This window comes from Delphinapterus leucas, chromosome 12, assembly GCF_059928025.1.
Source record: "Delphinapterus leucas isolate spDelLeu-1000000601 "Yukka" chromosome 12, BTC_Dleu_Yukka2, whole genome shotgun sequence".
NCBI classification, from domain to species: Eukaryota; Metazoa; Chordata; class Mammalia; order Artiodactyla; family Monodontidae; genus Delphinapterus; species Delphinapterus leucas.
The window spans coordinates 78,958,759-78,979,342 of NC_143140.1; the positions used below are offsets into that span (position 1 = coordinate 78,958,759).

General features: G+C 40.6%; 1 pseudogene; it reads right to left on the reverse strand.

Annotated features, from left to right (window-relative positions):
• Positions 1-12,859: 12,859 nt before the first annotated feature.
• LOC111163354 (anaphase-promoting complex subunit 13 pseudogene) lies at positions 12,860-20,305 on the reverse strand (annotated as a pseudogene).
• Positions 20,306-20,584: the final 279 nt, after the last annotated feature.

Here is a 20,584-nt window from a genome sequence, read left to right on the forward strand (position 1 = left end):
TGTGGTACTTTCAAAATGATATATGAGCATGTATATACACATTAGATAAGACACATAATTATATGGAAGATGTAAAATATTTCAAAAACTGAATTATATGTATTAAAATAGAAGGGTTCATTTTATTTTGGTTTTGATCCCATGTTACTATCATAAATCTTTAGATAATCAAATCAAGGTGTCACTGGAAATGCTTACCAAAACCCAGTTGATCTCAACTGCATGCTGACTTTGAATAAAACAGAGCTTGAGAGGTAGAGAATAGAAAATTATTTAAAGGATGAATAGGGAGAAAATACATATAGGATTAAATGGAAGAAATCCATAGAGAAGTTTGTTTTTTCATTTGCTTCTAAATTATAACTAGACTTGAGGAATCTGGCTAAAGAATGGGAAATGGGAAGGGACCCCCAGGTAAGATTTAGTTTTGCAAAATTTTGAAGCCATAGATGAGAAGCTGTGTAGCATGTGGGGAGGTTGGTGAGCATATGAGCATGATGAGAATACTAGATAAGAAGTGACATATGTTTGAACTGATTTATAGAGCAGAGACAATAGATATGTTTGGTGATAAAAGATTTTCTACAGAGTTAGGTATGAAGCATGCTAATGAAAATTATGGTGTGTGAAGGTTATTGCTGAGAGATAACAAGGTTAAAAATAAAAGAATTGGGACTTCCCTGTTGGCTCAGTGGTTAAGAATCTGCCTGCCAGTGCAGGGGACACGGGTTCAAGCCCTGGTCCGGGAAGATCCCACATGCCGCAGAGCAACTAAGCCCATGCGCCACAACTACTGAGCCCACGTGCCACAACTACTGAAGCCTGCACGCCTAGAGCCCGTGCTGCACAACAAGAGGAGCCCCACAATGAGAAGCCCGCGCACCACGAGGAAGAGTAGCCCCCGCTTGCCGCAACTAGAAAAAGCCCGTGTGCAGCAACGAAGACCCAACACAGCCAAAAATAAAAAAAAAAAAAGAATTGGGAAGCTAGAGAATTTTGGAGTTCATGGACAGATGACAGAGGAAAATCCATCACTTTGTGGCCAGATGTTTAGTATTTAATATCACAAGTTCAGTTGGATGCAATCTCTCTTGCTGTAGATGTGGCGAGTGCTCTTAATTTTGTTTCTTCGTTTGGCCTCATTAATGTTGGACCAGTAGAGCCTCTGGCCTCCGATGTTTTAAGGGTTTAGAAGCATTTTATAGTCTATTTGTGTGTGTGTGTGTGTGTGTGTGTGTGTGTGTGTGTGTGTGTGTTTCCCAGAAAATCTACATCTACATACAGACCTCCCTCTTTCCCATTTTGAATTCTAGGGAGCCTGTTTCCTTGGGCCAAGTAACCAGAAATTGAGGATAGGGAACTCAGAAAGGACCTTAAGGGAACTTTGGTCCTTTGAGTTTTTTTTTTCTACCCATAGTGTGTTACAATAGCTTGTCTATTGATTCACTTGTACTTTGAATATTTAATCTTAGACTTGGCTTTGAAAGACCGCATTTCAATTATTTGAATTGTCTGTGGAGCTAAAACAGTACCCTACTGTTAAACATGTTAGTTAATGATGGAACGTATTTCCGCACACAAACACACTTTAATCAAGCAAAACCTCTGAGCATGGAAGATCTTGGTTTACATATTGCCTGGTTGTTCTCACCTTTTTTCATTTCTTTTATTTGGGAGATGTGATAAGCCAGAGATTTGAGCTGCAAATTCCAAATCACAATCTCCTTTTTCTCAGCTAGAAACCACAAATCGTAGCCAAGCAACTGTTTTAAGTGGTACAATTTAGAGATACTGTGCAAACATAAAAGGTGGTGCTTTTATAGTAGCTCAGAGGAATTGAAAGGAAAACATTCTTCCACTGAGGCCAGGATCGTTAGCCCATTACAAGGGAACATACCTGTCTGCATCATGATGAGGCTGAAGTAGAAAGCATCATGTGGGCAGTGCTGGTGTAAAAGATGTAAATCCCCTCTGAAACTTCAATACCTGAAAACATACCTATGTGTATGTGGCTTTTCTACCTTATATTCAACTCTTTCGGAGCAGCTTAGTTTTAAAATTTTACAAGAGGGATCATGAGAGAGCAGAGGCCCTTGCTTACGAAAAGAGACAGACAGAAACTCTGCACATTTAATTTTCTGAAAAAAAAAATCCCTACTACTAATTGTTTTCCAAACCCTTCTTATTTTATTAGGCACAACTCCATTAAATTATGTTCTTCACTCATCATCTCTTTAATGAAAAAATTATATTTAAATACTCATGTCAAGTAGAAATAGAAGCAAAGTAGATTGGATTACTCTAGTAATCCCGGAAGAGGAATTTAAATTCTATAGTGAATTTGTAGGCAGTTACAAGTTATATTTCCACTGCAAATCAGAACAATGAGCTGTGACAAGTTATGGGGACGTAGGGTGGGGAAGGTTGGAAAATATATTGTTTTCCTGTGTGATGATGGCCTTGGAAAAAAAGATAACTAGATCCCTTCAAGTTTGACAATAATAAGGATCAAAAGACATGAGGTCCATGAGGTAGCCAATAGAGAAGGAAGAAGGCTTTTGTTAAAAAAAATGGGGGGAAATGAAATAAAAATATCCAGTGGGGGGCTTCCCTGGTGGCACAGTGGTTGAGAGTCCGCCTGCCAGTGCAGGGGACATGGGTTCGAGCCCTGGTCTGGGAAGATCCCACATTCCGCGGAGCAACTAAGCCCATGCACCACAACTACTGAGCCTGCACTCTAGAGCCCACGAGCCACAACTACTGAGCCCATGTGCCACAACTACTGAAGCCCGCACGCTTAGAGCCCGTGCACCGCAACGAAGAGTAGACCCTGCTCGCCTCAACTAAAGAAAACCCATGTACAGCAATGAAGACCCAAAGCAGCCAAAAATAAATTAATTAAAAAAAAAAACTGTACTTAGTAAAAAAAAAAAAAAAAATCCAGTGGTCAGTGGTGCTTAAAGAGTGTGGTTGTCCACATTACCATAGGACCATAGATCAGTGCAACTGTCCGTGGACAAGAAACCAAAAGTATTGATACTTGGTTGACCTGCTGGTAGAGCTCGGGTCACCTCCCTGAATCACGTCACCAGTCTTGTTGAGATAGCACATCAGTTAAACGAAATTGTCATCCCTACAAGGCATCCAGCATAAGACACCACATTTTGTCACCACAAAGTATGGCTGTGAGCACTGAGAGAGTGAGATGGGGATTGTGAGTAGTGATTTAGGAGAGGAAGATTGGAGCACTTGTGTATAAAGGATGTTCTAATTCTCCCCACTGGACTAGTAAGATTGAGGCAAACTTTTTAAGACAGAATAAGGAACCTGGAGTAGGAACCAGATTCCACTACTGCCCAATGAAATACGTTTTTTTTTTTTTTTTTTTTTTGAAATACGTTTTAGTGCTCTGAATGTCCTTCTCATTTTTCTTCTTCTGTATAAAATCCATTCCCTCTGAAGGTAAACAAACATTATATGTACTCTCCCCATAGAGAATACATAAATGTCCGCTGTGAATGCATATAGAACTAGTATAGCAATCTCTAAAATTAACTGTATACTTTATAGTGTCATATTTATACCTCTCCAAGAATTACTATCAATTTCTTTCTTTGATATTATTAAAGGAATAATTTGCTAGAAATTTCTTGATGCGTCTGTCCATTTAACTAGTCACGCTACTTTAGGTCAGCATATTATTTTTAGATTTTTGAAGTGAAGTCTTTTTAAATGTACAAAACCTAACATTTCTGCTGTGTTTCTGAAAGATTAAAGAAAAATTCCATTAAGAAATAGTAGGAGAATTCAACCATGTCTTCTCATGTGTTACTAGCATTTTGCATTCCAAATAGAAAATATGCCAAGGTGCATTGTGTATTAATCCATCAAAATGCAAAAGTAACAGCAAAATTCACCCTAACAACCAAGAATATTCCTCAGGGGAGCTTTCATTGAATTGCCTGGGTTTTGACATAGAGTAACCCAGCTGTCCAGCTACTGATTTGAGCGTAATTATCTGCTGTTTAGTAATTAGCTACATATGCATTGGAATTGTGTCACTGTGCTTTTAAGTGGAATCGAGAGAAATAGTGACAGTGTATTATTGTTTGAGGGTAACACTATAGTTTCCAAAGATAAGAACCCATTGTTAGGCCTTTCAGTGGGCTGAATTTTTCACCCGATATAGTCCCACCCAAAGAAACCAGGAAAAGGGCTTCTGGACATCTGTTTCTGGATTTTGTTTTTTACAGTTCTCAGTTGTGTATCATATTCCTTTACACACCTGAGCTTGAAGCCATTTCTTAGGCTTGAATGTATTAAAATTCAATGTGTGTGTGTGTGTGCACCCACACTTTCTTGACAAATTTTGCATTATAAGAAATTTTATTCTTTGGTAATGGTTGTGCCTTGGACCAAAGATGCTTTACCTTTTGACAAATCTTTATGAAAGAAAGGGGAAAAAGAGTATTCAAATTGATTGTCCCCAAACATACAGGCTAAAATCAGGGTTTCCGATGTAAGTAACTCATTGGGATGATGGTAAAAGATGCCTTCCTCTGATTCTTCATAGTCCTGTGGATAACTCCAGGGGTGGGACTGATATTTAGAGATCTACACTGTTCATCCTTGATGTTAAGATACGTGATCAAAAGGGAATTCCCTGGCGGTCCAGTGGTTAAGACTCCGTGCTTCCACTGCAGGGGGCATGGATTCGATCCCTGGTTGGGGAACTGAGATCCCACATGCTGCCAGGCACAGCCAAAAAAAAAAAAAAAAAAAGGTATGTGATCAATCAATTTTTAATTTTCTCCAAATTAATTTCCCACATGATATGGACGAACATTTCCTTATTCATAAAATTCATTTAAAGCCAGCTTCAGCCAGAAAGCCGTGGCTAATGTTGTGTCACTTGAGGACCCGAAGTTTACTCTAAAGACGTATTTCATATATGTAAGATGCTCAGAATGATCATTTACTGGTGCTTATATGGTGGTAAGGATATTGCAGACTTTTTCTGACCTGCTCCTAAGTGACTGAAAAACATAGCAAGATGTGTCTTCGGCTAATTTTGATGTTTTGATATAGAATCAAACTTTCATAACAGTTGATGTTAGACTTCATTTTTATGACTTGAATAACTGAAATTTTCTGACTATGCCATTTTGTTTAGAACTGTGTTTACAAAATTTGTAATAGCGACACATTGCTGAGGCAGTGAGCAAAATGTGTGAAATACGGAAATGAGCTTAAAAAAATAGAGAGAACACTGAACTGTTTTCAGAGTCTCCCGAAACCCTTCCCACAGTTGGTCTTGAATAACAGGAAGAGAGATGAAGATTTCCTTCAGTCCCGCCTAATCTAAATATGAAACTCCCTCCACTTTCTTCTGACTCCACTTTATCTCTTTGCTCTTGTTTAGTGGAAATCCTTTCATTATCTAGTTAATGAAGACATTTATTCAGCTTTTACCATTTATCTTTTGAACTTGTTTGCATTGGTGTTGTCCGTCATTAATTGAAAGATCCTAGATTGCAGGGTCAAGTTCTCTTACATTCTGTTTCTAAGATGCTTATTACCATCCAATGCTAAGTAGATAATAAATTAAAGCTTTCAAGGTGTCTTTGCTTACATTTCCCATTATCCCTGGTGGAAGAATATTCTTCTACGTTGCGTCATCAGCTGATGCCCTTTCATACCTATGGTGAGGCTATGGATGGAGGGGGATGGGATACAGTATGGGGTAGGGTTGGGGCTGGAGAGGAGTTTAGGGTGGCAAATAGGAGCTTGCTCTCTGGAATCAGGCAGCCCCACAGGAATATTCACTTCACAACTTTCTTTCTGGCCTTGGACCTTCCAAGCCCAACTTTCTTCATCTGTAAAATGGGAATATAATACCTATGTTCTGGGCTGATTTGTGCCCCCCGTACCCTAGAACGTGATGGTATGTGGAGACAGGGTGTTTACAGAGGTACTTAAGTTAAAACAAGGCGCACTAGGATGGACCCTAATTTAGTATGAATGGTGACCTTATAAGAAGAGGAAACTTAGACGCAGCCATGGGCAGAGGGAGGACGCTGTGAAGACACAGGGATAAGACACTCATCTGCCAGCCAAGGACAAAGACCTGGAACAGATCCTTCCCTCCCAGTCCTCAGAAGGAACCAACCTGGACCCCAGACGTCTAGCCTCCAGAACTGTGAGGCAATTCATGCTGGACCACACCAATGCAAACAAGTTCAAAAGATAAATAAGACAGTTTCTGTTGTGTAAGCCATCCAGTCTGTACTACTTTGTTATGGCACCCCTAGCAAACTAATACAAGCTCCTTCATGGTATTGTCATTAGGTAAGATCCTATTTAAAGTGCCTACCATAGTGAATGTTGTGTAATAGACGCTCAACAAATGGTAGTTTAATAAAATGGTCAGCGGTGACAAAAGAGAACAAAAGTGGAAACATTTTTAGAAATATATTTGCATTCTCAAGGCCTTTATGGGCATGGAGGTAGACTTGGAAGAAAATACAAGGGAGTGTCTTTTTGTTTCAGTTAGGTCCCATGCAAACATATGAGCATTTATGGATTGACAGTATTCAGTTGTGTTTTCTTTTGCAGTTGTCCCTTTGGGATGATAAATGAGCCTCACAGGAGGCTTTATGATCTTGAACCATAGAATTCAGAGGGTGCCTGCATGTTGAATGCTTGGTAAAAATATGGAAGTAGTGGTGTCCCAATCTATCCGGTTTCATTGGATTGGTTTCACACTACATCGCTCTCTGGCAAAGAAGTATTGTGAGCCCAAATAATTTAAAAAATGGCCGGTGTTAAAAGATGCCTCCTGCTGTTGACTCACGCTCCTCTCTGAATAACCAGCAGTTACTGTATTTATGTGGATCTATGGCACATTGTTAAGCATCAGTTAAACATGTTAAACGTCAGTTCTACGTGCCAGATGTCAGTTCTGCAAGCCTTTCTGCTGTTAAGTTTTTTAAAAGTTCTTTTATTTGCAAGCTGTTTTTCAAGATGAATAAGTGTAAGATTCTTTTTTCTTATTTTGTACTTCCAAAGAGTAATTCCTTCTAATTTGAAGTTTAATAAAATTGTAAGTTAGAGTAATTGCTTCTAAAATGCCCGAGTTTCTCGTAAGAATGTCAGGGTCGGCACATTTCTTAAGATATTAGAATTCTTCAAATGCTTTCCCTTTCAACTGCATTGATGTGGCATGTTTTATTAAACACTAATGGGTCTTCCCAAGTCGTAGCAGCAGTAGTTAGGGAAGGTCATTTCAGTGGCAAGGTTATATTTCATGAAACATCATTTCAGTGGCAAGGTTATATTTCATGAAACAGTCTCCCCCTTCACACACACACATACAATCTTAACTATAATCAAATAGATTCTCTAGAAGGCTACTCAAGTTTCTTGTTTTGTTCTCTTTGGTTTGGTTTGAAGGTAATTTTGTGACGAAGGCTCTCCTCGCATGAAAATAAGACGTTGGTCACCACTGAGGAAGAGGACGGACTCCACAGCAATCATCAGCTGGGCCCCAGCTCTATTTTTTAAATTAATTTTTATTGGACTATAGTTGACTTACAATGTTGTGTTAGTTTCTGCTGTACAGCAAAGTGAATCAATTATACATACACATATATCCACCTTTTTAAGATTCCTTTCCAATATAGGTCATTACAGAGTTTTGAGTAGAGTTCCCTGCGCTATACAGTAGGTTCTTATTAGTTACCTATTTTATATATAGTAGTGTGTATATGTCAATCCCAATCTCCCGATTTATCCCTTCCCGCCCTGCCTTTCCCCCTTGGTAACCATCAGTTTGTTTTCTACATCTGTGACCCTCTTTCTGTTTTGTTAATAAGTTCATTTGCACCATTTTTTTAGATTCCACATCTAAACGATATCATGTGATATTTGTCTTTCTCTGCCTGACTTACCTCACTCAGTATGACAATCTCTAGGTCCATCCATGTCACTGCAAATGGCGTTATTTTGTTCTTTTTTATGGCTGAGTAATATTCCATCGTATATATGTACCACATCTTCTTTATCCATTCATCTGCTGATGGACATTTAGGTTGCTTCCATGTCCTGGCTATTGTAAATAGTGCTGCAATGAACATTGGGGTGCGTGTACCTTTTCAAATTATGGTTTTCTCTGGATATATGCCCAGGAGTGGGATTGCTGGATCATATGGTAGCTCTATTTTTAGTTTTTTAAGGAACCTCCATACTGTTCTCCATAGTTGGACCCTAACTCTAGCTTACATACCATGACTTACAAAGGAAATATATAAGTGATAATAGCAAGTAGTCGTGCTTACAAGCAGTTGACACCCAGCAAAGTGGGAAAAATGGTAAGCCTATTTGACCACCTAGAAACTTCACAGAAGTTTCCAGGCTGTTCTCAGTTTCAGGAAGGGTTAATAGAAATTCTACCTACGCTGGTTCTAGCTGCCGTCCTTTTTCCCTGGAGTACTTCACAGGCTTTGTATCTGGCCTCACTGTCTTGACTAATTCCTACAGCTCCTTCTCCTCCTTTGTCTTTTTAAAGCCCAAATTGTATCCCGCCTCTTCTCCACTTACAACCCTCCAGTTGCACCTAATTGCTCTCTGGATAAAGTTTAAATTTCTCAACAAGGTCTACGAAGTACTTTAAGCTCTGGCTTCTGCCTGCTTCCAAGTTCCGACAACCACCCTTCTGTGTTCTGCCTCTGGCCACATGGAACTACCTGCAGGTCTGGGCCTTCTTTTGCCTCCGGGCCTTTACATGTGATGTTCCTGCTGTGTACAAGCTCTCTGTCATTCATATCCCTCTGCTCCCCATCTGCTCGACCCAAGCTTTGCTGCTCTGGGACTGAATTACACGGTCCTTCCGTGTGCTGTCCCACCCACCCCTAGAGGGGTGGGATAGGGAGGGTGGGAGGGAGACGCAAGAGGGAAGGGATATGAGGATATATGTGTACATATAGCTGATTCACTTTGTTATACAGCAGCAACTAACACACCATTGTAAAGCAATTATACTCCAATAAAGATGTTAAAAAAAAATTACCTATCACTTGTCTTTCCCGCTAGATACTAAGTATTTGAGGGCAGGAACAGTGTCTTTTGCCTGTTATAGTGTCTAAAATGCATAAGAGGAAGTATGAAGAGAAATAGCTATAGAATGGAGGGAGGAAGGGAGGGAGACAGCAATGGAAAATGCTGGAAGTGGGAAATGGGGGTACAGGGAGAAGGGGGATGGCATTAGTAGTGAGCTTATTATTTATTGCACCAGTTTTTTTTTCATTAAATCTTCCCAACAACTCTTTGAAGCAGGAATTGGTTTTTTTTTTTTTTACTTGGCAGAAAATTGACAAGCTAATTCTAAAGTTCATATGGAAATTCAAAGGATCTAAAATATACAAGAAAACCTTAAAGAAAAACAAAGTTGGAGGACTTAAACTACCAGATTTCAAAACTTACTATAATACAATAGTAATCAAGACAGCATAGTTTTTGTGCATAGACAATTAGATCAGTGGAATAGAATCCAGACACAGACCCTCACCTATATAGTTCACTTGACTTATGACAAAGGCTCCACTGCAATTCAGTGGACAAAACATGTTCTTTTCAATAAATTGTGCTGGGGCAATTGGATTTGGTTATAGAAAAGAAAAATGAACCACAATTCCTACATCACACACCATACATAAAAACTAATTCAAGTTGGGTCATAGACCCAAATTTTAGAACTTAAAAAAAAAAGCTTCTTTACAAAAAAAAGGAAAATATCTTCAGTACTTTGGGATAAGCAAAGATTTCTTAAACTGGACACACAAAAACACTAATTATAAAAGAAAAGGTTTATAAATTAGTGTTTATTAAAATTAAGAACTTCTATTTATCAAAAAATAACATAAGTATGAAAATGCTCCACAGACTGGGAGAAGATTTTGAAACACATAATATCTGACAGAGGACTTATATGCAAAATACATAAATAGCTCCTAAAAATAAATAAGAAAAAGGGAGACAATGCAATTAAAAATGGGCAAAGAACCTGCATAGGCACTCCACAGAAAAAGATCTCAAAAGGGCCACTAAGTGTGATCAACATCATTAGTCATTGGAAAAATACAAATTAAAACCACAGAGAGATACCCCAATATGCCAAAATGGCTAAAATTAAAAAGACTGACTATACAAGTGTTGATGAATTTGGGGAGCTCATCTTATACATTGCTGGTGGGAGTATATTTTGATATCACCACTCTGGAAAAAATGTTTCACAGGATGTGTTGTTATCTGTAATTACAGACAAGGAAGGTGGGCCTCAGAGGGTTCAGCCTGCTGTCAGAGGTCTCGCAGCTAGTAAGCTGTGGGCCTGGGTTTGTTTTTTTTTTTTTTTTTTTTTTTTTTGCGGTACGCGGGCCTCTCACTGTTGTGGCCTCTCCCGTTGCGGAGCACAGGCTCCGGACGCGCAGGCTCAGCGGCCATGGCTCACGGGCCCAGCCGCTCCGTGGCATGTGGGATCTTCCCGGACCCGGGCACGAACCCGTGTCCCCTGCATCGGCAGGCGGACTCTCAATCACTGCGCCACCAGGGAAGCCCTGGGCCTGGGGTTTGAACGCAGATCTGCCTGATCTCCAGACCTGGGTTCCTCCTCTGACCCTGGGCTCCCGTCTACATTTCCCAGCCACGCATGGAGCAAATAGAGGAGCTGTCACTTGATCACCGTGCATATTTGCCACAGTCGAGATCAAGTCAGGCAGATCTAATTCTCAGCTGCTGCTCATTACCCAAGACTTCCTGTGCTTTAGGCTGAAATAGAAATAAGCTCAAAGCAAACTCACTGGCCTGTTTTTGTTAATCACTAGAAATTAGTGACTGTAGCAGAGCTGATTCGTTTAACTGAAGGTATAGGAAATATTGCAGAAAGTAAAGAAAAGGCTAGGAATGCCAAATTAAATGTCTTGGGAAACGAGCAGTTTGCATTCTTCAAAGGGGTCATTGCCAAACGCATAATCAGATCGTGATGAATTCCAGCCGAATTATTAAGTCTGTGGTATCCAGAAACCAGGAAATATGGTTGTACTTTGAGTCCCTTGCATCATGGAGTGTCATGTGCATAAGTACACTTAATTAGCTCCTCTGATGACATCAGTTACAGTGTCATATGTCATGAATGGCTTATTGCTTGTGAATCAAAAGGCCTATTTAAACAAACACCAGGGGCTCACTCTGAGGCCTGTACCAACCATATTTTAAGCTGACATGACATATCTCTGGTTCCTTGGGGCAAAGAAACAAGCATTTTCACACAGAAATGCAAAAGAGATTAGTGGGGCAACAAGGACATTTTTTAGAAAAGTTCACTTACCTAAACACAGAGTGGAAACTGTAAGAATTTTTTAATACTAGTTATTAAAGTGCACAATCACATTCCATTGGCCATTTTTATCTAACTAAAGCACAATACTTATTCCACATCTTATGTCTTCTAAGTGTACTTTGATTCGGAATGGAAGATTTCCGCCAAGCAACTTAATTATATTTTGAAAGCAATTTTGGGGTGTTAACTTTACAAAGTCAACCTCCCACTTCTGCTCTAACACCCACACAGGCTAGCATCAAATAGATGAAGGAAAACAACTGATTAATTTTATCTGGGCATATTACTTGTGTCCTAGGTGTTTTTTTTTTTTTTAAGCATACAACCATAGAGACTTTTATTAATTACCCTTTCCTTTGCTAGATTAAAAACAATCAGAATAGTTTTATCTTTCAGAATATCATGTGATAGTAATCATTGGTTCACAGTTCCTTTTTTACCTTTTGGTCATTTATCATTTAGTCGTTAATTCCAGTTGCCGTTCAGGTAGTTGTATTCCTTTTTCTTACACATGTCGTTGACACACTTAAATTCTTTCCCATTGTCTTGTGGCAGAGACTACTAGCTAACTACTAAAAGATTTTCTTCTCCTCCTGTGCACATTCCAGGCTCCCTTGCAGTTTCAGGAAACAACATTCTCTCCAGTGGAATGTTAAGCAGAAGTGACCTGTGCCATATTCCAAATGTAGCCTCTACAGAATGACCAGGAGTGGTCCTCCGTATGCTGTCTCTCTCCCAGTGCCCAGGCAACATTGGAAGCTATGTGTGTGGGATTTCAAAACTACCATCGCGGGCTTCCCTTGTGGCGCAGTGGTTGAGAGTCCGCCTGCCGAGGCAGGGGACGTGGGTTCGTGCCCCGGTCCGGGAAGATCCCACATGCCGTGGAGCAGCTGGGCCCGTGAGCCATGGCCGCTGAGCCTGCACGTCCGGAGCCTGTGCTCTGCAACGGGAGAGGCCACACAGTGAGAGGCCCGCGTACCACACACACACAAAAAATAATAAAACAAACAAACAAACAAAAAAACTACCATCACTATGGGTCCAAAGGAGAGAAAAGATGTTGTGCTCATTTAATCTCCTATAACCCAGTGTCCTAGGCTTTTCAACATGGGACATTAAAGGGATTCACATTCAACTTTCCTCATTTTACACATGAGAAACTAAGCGCAGAGACTAAAAGTAATTCACCTGAAATCTTCCAGCTCAGTGTTATTTCTACTCTACCCTACCCAGAGGGATGGGGTTGGAGCAGTTTGTTGGTTCCTATAGGTAATCATAACTCATTTTTACAAACTGTTTTTCAGACCATCAGGAATGCTAGGCATCTATCTCAAAGTTAAGCTGTAAATTGATAGCAAAAATGAAACCAGTGTTCAGACCTCCTGAATCATGACCCAGAGCTTATAACACCCAGGATGTTGCCTTTTTAAGAAAAAAAAAATCTGTCCATGAACAAGGAACCAGACGTCAGTTTCCTATGGGGGAAACGTTCCCATGGAGGTATTATAAGGCCCAGTTGGTCCACTTCATTTCTTGTTCTTTAAAAGATTTCTGTGGTGCCACTGTTGTCCTCTTCAGGTGCAGGAAGTTCATTCAGTGGGATCGCAGCATCCTCACAAGACAGCTTGTCTTCTTGCCAAGCATCATCAGTCAAATCCAAGATCCTTCCATCTCTCCGTACCTCACTGTCCGTTCTCCTGCAGCTGTGATCTTGCCAGATCAGTACCCGGCCCAGCACAGCGCTTACGTGTTCTTATATGTTCATGGAGAAAACCTGGACATACAGACATGAAACAGTGGTTATCTTCTTGGTATGAGATACAGCGAAGGGGCAGTCTTTTACATTATCTTTTCTACACTGGTATATTTTGGCAGTTTTTAATGATAAGCTTTTATTTCTCTTATATTCAGCAAAAACACTAAAGATCCTCCCATTTCAAAATGAGAGAGTGAAGGGAGGAAAGAAGGAAAGGAAGAAGGAAGAAAAAGTAAGTCAACTGCTGAGGTTTTCAAGAAAAAGGAAAAATTATCCCTTCCTATTAAACTTTATTTGAATCCGTTACTCAGATGCATCTTCCAAACCAATGGACTTTTGACAAGTTCTTACCAGTTCCACTTCCCTTGTTCCAGTCTGTTTTCCATACATCTCTCCACTGTAGTTTAAAATGTAAACCAGAGAGTTCCCTGGTGGCCTAGTGGTTAGGATTCTGGGCTTTCACTGCCGTAGCCTGGGTTCAGTCTCTGGTGGGGGAACTGAGATCCTGCAAGCCACGCGGCGCGTCCAAAAAAAAAAAAAAGTTAAAAAAAATGTAAACCGTATTACATCGCTCCTTTACCTAAAACCTTCATGATTTCCAAGGCACTTAGACCAAAATCCAAATTTCTCACTTTGACCTATAATGTTCTTTTATGATGCAGCCCGGCTAAATGTCTTTATCTCACTCATCTCTAGTCTCATAGCCTAGTACAGTACCTGTCCCAAAATAAATGCTTGACAAATATTGGTGAATTAATTATAGAATGAATGAATGATGAAAGGCTATCCCTTCCAGAGAACCTGAAGTGTATGTTTGATTGGGTTTCCTTCCAAACCTACAGCTGGTCTTTCCCATTGGTACTGATGACGCTCCAAGGAGCATATTCATTTCCCAGGTTTTATGCCTATCTAGTTGAACAATTCTGATCTCTTATGGGTCCCTGAAGTCCAGCCAAGTTCTTTTCGGACACTGAGGTCAAGTGGCTGAGCTTATTTGAGACGGAGCAGTGATGAATGGATTCTGGCCGGGACTCAGATGATCTGCCTTTCTGACTGGCTCGATGGCTTCCCAGTGTTTGCTCAAGAATCACTGACGGAATGTCCGTTCTCCTTCGCCTCCAGTCCGTCCTGGTTTACAAATCAAAAAACTCATTTTTTCCACAATGAATAAGAAAAGGGCAAAAGTCTTTTGAGAAGCCACCAACAAGATATTGGCATTGTTTCCTTTTCATTAACTATTCGAAAATAGGAGATCATAACTGTCATCTATATAATAACTGGAGTAAAAGAAAAAATGTCCCAGCTTCAAGATTCCATTTGTAGTGCAGTTCACAAGAGAAATTCCCCCTTTTTGAAAAGTATTGGCTTTGATCCTATAAAAAAAATTACTCTCAAGAAGTAGATTACTTCTTGTAGTAGTAAGTAAGTAGTATGAGATGAATTAATTTTTACAGTGACAGAAATCAACACGTACAGGGCACCAGGGTATCATTTAGTATGTTGGAAGAGGTAATTTTCTGAAAAGTGGTTTATTTATTGTCTACTGAGCTGAGCATTGAAGGGAAGACACCATGACTGGTGCCCACCCCCTCTCCCCACCCCACGCTGAGTGTGAATGGGGAAAGTCTAAATCAGGCCTTGCACGCAAAGCCTGGGGATGTCTCTGAAGGCTGCTTCACAGTAAAAGCAATTCTTTCCGTGGTTTTCTAGCCTGTTGAACTAAGCGCAAGAAAGTTAGGGGTATGAACAGGAAGGCTGCTAATATGTGTCCTTCGCAGATATCTCTGAATGGTTGTCTGTCTTTACCACCTCGTGAATCTTTATCTCAAGGGCAAGCAATTCCCACAACGTACAAATAGTAGAGCTCCGTTAGATGGAGCAAAGGCAAAGTAGGCCCAGAGATGTGGAGAAACTTTAAGGAATCGATGGTTGAACTAGGTTTAGTAGCAGTATTGTTGCTAGAAGGTGTGCCTTTAATGCAGAATTTATAGAAGCGGCCCTTTCTCTTGTTTTAATTACAAGGACAGATCGTTGGTTTAGCTGTATTGTAGAAAACATCCTAGAGGTCTGTTCATCTATAAGGGAAAGCTGGCGGTGAGTGTGGCATCTCCCTGCTTCTGACCTCTGTGCCTTCCTTTGTCTTTTGCACTTCCCAACACTCACATAGCTCAGAGGGCAAGTAGCCCTTACACAGTAGGGCAACTTCTGAGAGAAGAGCAGAAATAGTCATTGTAAAAGGGGGAGAGAGGAGTTTTAGAGCCAGCAGAGTCTCCTCACACTGTAAATCCTCTTGTGGAAACAGCAAGCTGGAATCCAGTGACCTGTATCTGATCAGCAGGTGTTCAGGGGGATCTTGCACTGGGGAGAGTCAGCATCATGTACTAGTTATAGGGAGGGGTCAGTGCTGTCAAGAGGATGCTCTGAGAGCTCTTCCAGGGGGTCAGAAAACTGACTTCCTGGGGAAAAGCCATATCACAGCCCAGAGCGGGAAGACAGGTGTCAGAACACCTGAGCTCCAAGGCAGCGCAAACAAATCTCAAGAGCACATTTTTCTTGCTGTTTGGGTTGTTTTTATTGGGCTGTGTCTTTTTCCCTGGAGTGCCCATCTTAAAGGTGGCGGTGCTGAGCCTAGAACATTGAGAAAATGATATCTGGATACATTCTGTTGAAGACCTGTGGCTCTTGGACTCAGGAGAAACCGGGCTCAGCAGAAATTCTAGCCTCATCAACTCCTCTGTTGGGCACTTCATGGCAGCTGTGTTTTTGTTTAATCCATTTTTTAATGTTTGTGACCTCTTGAAGAATGACGTCATGACTATCATTGAACTGCCTCCTATTAGCTAATACATCCCCCAGATTCCTGTACTTCACAAATTAACTCACCTTAGCAAGTGTCAGAGCTTCTTACAGTATCCACTATGGTACTTCTCATAGGAGAGCATGAACAGGAGAGCCGGCTGGATCTGGGAAAGTATCTTGGGGCAAGGGTGAAGGCAATTTCTTAATTTTAGCTTAAACATATTCTAATTCTAATTTGTATTCCAATTCAAGACCTAATGACATTTATTTTCAAAAAATAAGATTTTCTCCAAAAATATTTGAGGGAAATTAATGATCCAGGAAGATGTTCCACAGCTATCCTAGTGCCTGAACTCTCAGCGCACTTTGCATACCCCCTGGGGATACACCTACACCTGCCTGTCTGAGAAGGAAAGGTATGCAGGTAGTCCTTGTTGTCCTGGCTGGGCTGCATTTCCAGCTTGTCCTGCCCAGATTTAGATAAAGAAATGCAGGATTACAATGAACGTGTAAATAAACGAGTGAGTGCTGAGTGGTCAATATAAAATCTGGAGTGCCTAGTCCCTCCCCATCTACTGATAGATGAAAGAGGGGAAGAAGGGGATCAGTGACGGCAAGGGAGATTTAAATCTTCGCAGCAGCCCCCAACCATGGAGCCCCCGCAGTCCATCCGAGCCTGCGTAGTGGCTATACCTGCACTGAGGAAGTCAATTTCCTCACAGAGAAGATGGGGAGGGAAGTAAAGATGAATGACATAGCATTTGTACAGCTTCCCAAACTGCTCCGTGGCAGCCTGTAAATGAACTGTGCTAACTATATATGAGAGTTTAAACTTCATAATGAAATGAATTTAAGCCAATTTTATCGAAAGGTCCATGCAATTGCACCATTTCCACAGTAGACTTTATATTCAAAAGCTCTTAGAGTGTAGCTTTGTTGGGGTGATTTCCAAAAGGTTATCATTTTTATATCCCACAAAGACATACATGTGAGTGTTGATGACATTGTTCAAATACAGAAACTAATTACCATTAATGAGAAGTGTCACAAGCCATACATTTCTCTTAATTCAACTGCTCAATGAGAAAGAAAGGGGAAAAATGTTTGGTATAATTTCCTATGAATAGAGAAATGCAGGAAATTTATTCAAATTTATGCCAATATACCTTTTTTTAAGCTCTTCTGTCTTTGGGATGCTCAGTAGGCTTCAATGATTATAAATGTGTTTATTTTCATTTAAGAGTATTTTAAAAATTAAAGATCAGCTATCACCAGTCGCTAGAAAACCTAACCTTGTCAATAGCAGTTTATGAATGAGCTCAAGGGTATTCAAGAATCTTTCTTCCAGAGGCCACTGTGTTAAGGAGTCACTTCGCCCCCAGCTATAGTCAATTTGTTTTTCTATTTTCAGAGAACAATTAGCATTGTGTACTGACGCACCTTAACAGACACCATGAGGAGAGCACCAAACAATGAGAGAACTATTTTCCCCTAAGGCTCTATTGGCCTAACTGTGAACTTGCCAATATTTCATGTCCTCTTCATCCATCCATGCCTTTGCACAGCAATTTCCTCTAGTGAAATGCTTTTTCCATTTGTCCTCATGGCAAATTCTCACTCAATGTCTCTTATTTGATTTCCCTGGCACCTCCTCTAGGCAAAAATTACTCATTTCCCTGTATATGTAATACTTCTAATACACTTTGAAATATTTCTAATACAGTTTTACGTTATAATCCATTTTAGGTATTGGCTAACAGGCCTCTCCCCCAAGCAGGAACTTAATGAAGACAGACTTGTTTAGTCATCTTTTTTCTTGCTTTTTTATGTGCCTTGTTATTTTTGATCAAATGTCAGACATTGTGAGTTGAAGAACAAAAGAGACTGAAGTAAATAGTGTTAAGATCCAGAAATGAACACACTTCTTATTTTCTCAGGTCATTATTGTGTGTGGTTGAGCCAGTCCAGTCTGAGGTTGGGTTGGGTTTGGGCTTTGCTGTTGCTATAGTTAACCCTGAGTGCACCACGGGCTTCAAATTCCTCCAGTGGTGGGCTGCTCTAATCTTGTGCTTAGAGTACATCTTGCAGTGCTGAAGGATTTTTCTTAATATCCCTGCGCCGTCCTCAGATTGCAGCAGCTCATGCACAGCTGGGCCATTCTTGTCCTTCCCCCAGGAATAGACTGTGATTGCTTGTTACTAAGTGCTAGTCATGTGGTGGGGCCAGTAGAGTTGGGGGTGGGGGATGGGAATTGGATGCGTGGTGGGAGGGTTCCTCACTTCTCATGATCCATCCCCAATTTTAGGGAGGTCTTGTGAGCCTGAGCCTTGGGTAGAGGGCTTTCTCAGCATTACTGTCCCTCCATCCCCTCCCCTCATCACAGCAGCCAGACTCTGAGTGGGAGAGTTTTCTTCCCCTTTTCTAGCAGTTACAGATGTCTGCTTGGTATCAGTACAGGATTTGGGGCCCAAGTGAGTTCCCTGCCTGTCCGCCCCCGGGGAGCAGAGAGCTTTTGCTTCTATCTGTCCTGTAAAGTGTTGGATCTTTGACTCTGCCATGGGACAAGAGGATTTTGTGCCCTCATCCCCCACAGCAACTTAAAGCATTTGCTTCATATAAGAGATGGTCTGGGGAAGTGCTGTCCCAAGTGGCAGCCGGTCACCTCCTGACACTTGTACCGCTGCCCTCATTCTTCTCCCCTGCCCTCAGTCGTGTTCAAGATCGTCCTACTGTGACTTGTGAGATGGTATGGATCCTTCTAATGTCTGGGTACCCCAGTCATTCTAAACTGTCATGCTAACTCGCATGCTGTCTTTGAAAATTCATAAAATTCAAGCTTCTTTCTTCTTACCAGGTTTTCCCGTACCTTGGGGCAGAACAGTCTGTGTGTCCCGTCTTTTCTTGGAGGAATTTGTCGTTCTTTGCCTGTGACTTCAGCTCTCTGATGGGCTCCAGAAAAGTTATGATTTTATAGATTATCTGCCTTTTTTTTTCACTGTTAAGGTGAGAGTAATTTTGGTGGCTTTTCTATCTCCCAAGTGGAAATGGAACTTCCCTAGTATAATCTCACAAGTGCCCCAGCAGCCAGCAGAACGTCGTGATAGAAGAGACATTCCTTAAACTGTATGGAGATCTTTTTTTTTTTCCTCATTCAAAAAATCCACATATCATATTGTGGGACATACCTCAACATTTCTGTTTAACGTTTTTCCTCAGTTCTTCCAGTGAAAGTGAAATAGTACAGAAAAATGCTTTTTATTCTTTAGGCTTGATTTTTTTTGAAGCACTCATAAATTAAATAGCAACAGATTTCAAGCTTTACCCAATGACTATTAATCCTTCTGTCCTCATAGAGAAATGAGCTTGTCAGAAATAAACACACTGAGTTATTTTTAAGTCAGATCTGAGCCAATCCTTTTCACTTGCTGCCTGAAAAAAAAAAATTCAGGTAAAATAAATATGACAGCTTGTAACAAAAGTACTATCTGACTATCTTTTTTTGTCAATGATAAAAAAAGAAAATTCTTTTAAAATGTGCAATGTTGGAAAAGTCACCTTATCCATGCTCTATGTGGAACATGCTGAAATGGCAAAGCCATGAGGCCGCTCATGGTCAGTCATCGGGGCTTTGCTTGTGCTTCTAGCACTATGTAGTGATGGGGGAGGGGAGCAGCCTGTTTGCAGTGTTGAGAAAAATCAATTTTCATCTTCAAAAGATGAAACTACCAAGCAAGATATTGATTTAGAAATAAAGCATTTCTTAAAGACTTCCCATATCCTATAAATGTCAGTACCCAAACCTAAGAGTTCGGTGATTTAACGTTTATTGCTAATTTCAGATGAACATATATATAGCTCTGCCTCAAGGAAAGAACTAGTTAAAGCTAATTTTCTTGCAGAACATTTTGCTGCCTACATACAACTAGTGTCAGAACCCTCAAAATCAATCATCTTTTTTATTGATAGGCATAACGTTATCCCTTTCCATTTATTTTCCATTCTAAGGCTTTATTCTTCTTTGTCCCATAGATAAATTATTTCCAAACTTTTATGATAAATTACATATAACTGGGTTTGACAGACCTTTAAAGGCAGCTTCTGCAATGTATGATAGCCATACTTGTCTAAACTTTAATCAGGTACGTGTTATTGATCAGTCGGGGAGATCTTTAGTTCTCTTCTGGCCTTGAAGGCTAACTAGTGTGGTGGCTGATATCCCACCATACAAAGCAGACGTCGATGCGGAAGGCGGCATCCTCACACACTGTGGGAATAAAGAACAGCACGCTCACAGGACCTGAGCCAGACCTACCTTTAGAAGGAGTACTTTGGAGAATCTGAAGAGTCTGTTGCCTCATCGCCTGCTTCCTGGAAGTCTTATGTTGAGTGGGTTTATCCTGATTTGAAGCATACACCTGGATGCTGTTTTAGGGAAAGGGAGAAGAGAGGCGGGAGGAAAAAAGGAAACCATGTGAAAGACTGAGATTGTTATTTTTTTTAAAGAGAGACTTAGCATTACCTGAAAGGATTAATTAAACTATTAGATCCAACTAAGCTTTACGCTGGATAAGAATATAAAATATTTTCTGCTATTCACCTGTGGAGGGGGTGCTTATAAGGAAAACAGATCAGTTACA